This window comes from Zea mays, chromosome 1, assembly GCF_902167145.1.
Source record: "Zea mays cultivar B73 chromosome 1, Zm-B73-REFERENCE-NAM-5.0, whole genome shotgun sequence".
In the NCBI taxonomy this organism is placed as follows: Eukaryota; Viridiplantae; Streptophyta; class Magnoliopsida; order Poales; family Poaceae; genus Zea; species Zea mays.
In genome coordinates, this window is record NC_050096.1 from 307,482,127 (window position 1) to 307,483,512 (window position 1,386).

Here is a 1,386-nt window from a genome sequence, read left to right on the forward strand (position 1 = left end):
AGATGGTGTCCTATTTTATGAAAAGGAGGTAAAATTAAACTCAACCGTAGATGATGGATCTGATTAACATGATTTGGTATTAGTATGTTAGCACTCTAATCCTTTTTACATTAGATATGTTGCCAACAAAAAAATAGCACTAGGAACCTGCAGTTCCAGAACCCATATGTGTTACATTTGTACTACTGTGCAATAGCACCAACAATAGGTTTACTGGCTGGAAGAAGAGTTCAAGTTCAATTTGTAATGACTGGGATGCTAATATATTTGGCCATGGCTGTTGACCTTCCTCCTGGAGCTCTTAAAGCTATTTACAAAATTAGGAAGGGTTTTCTCTAGCGGGGAAGAAAGGATGTCAGAGGGGGACACTATTTAGTAGCTTGGGGAAGAGTTTGTCATCCTCTTGAGCTTGGAGGACTAGGAATCTTCAGCCTTTAAGGAACTTGGCTGGGCTTTAAGAATGAGATGGTTATGGATGACAAGAACTGATCCTGATAAGCCATGGTCCTTGTTCCCTATGCAGATCCCTGGAACAGTGAAGGCTTTCTTTTCTGTGGCTGTTATAACGGAAATTGGAAATGGTTCTTCAACCCTTTTCTGGAAGGATCGCTGGCTGCAAGGAAAAAGGATTTGGCTCCTAGACTATTTGCTGCTGTGCCCAAGAGAAATTTGAACACTAGATCAGTCCAGGAGGCTTTGACAGATAGAAGATGGTTGACAGATATTAGAGGTGCAGTTTCAGTTGGAGTGCTAGTTGATTTCCTGGACCTTTGGGACATTTTAAGCTCCATTAACCTGCTGCAGAATCAGGAAGATAAACATATATTCAGATTTGCAACAGATGGAAAGTATTCTGCCAAAGCTGCATACGAAAGTCTTTTCATTGGTTCTACTAATTTTGGGCACTGGGAGAGAATTTGGCATTCTTGGGCCCCTCCCAAATGCAATTTTTTTTTCAATGGTTGGCTGCTTTTAAGAGATGTTGGACAGCGGATCGACTCCAAAAGAGAGGTCTTATCCATCCAGAAAGTTGTCCGCAAGAGCCTGAGGACAGGTTGGATGTGTCTTTGCTAGGCATTTCTGGTTTCGTTTGCTCGGTCAGGTTAATTTGCAGGGATTCAGCCCCCAACCAGGTGAATCTAGCAGTATGCAGTGGTGGGAGAGATTAAGTGACCAGCTGCAAGGTGTAGCCAAAGAGGGTCTCAATTCTCTAATTATTTTAGGGTTTTGGATCCTATGGAATCATCGGAACCGCTATGTGTTTGATAAAATCCCTCCAAATTTCTGGTTTCTACTTGTCGGTTTAGACCTTTTTCTCTTCTTAATACAATGATGCGCAGTTCTCTTTTGTTTTCGAGAAAAATACCATATGGTTTAGAAACAAGA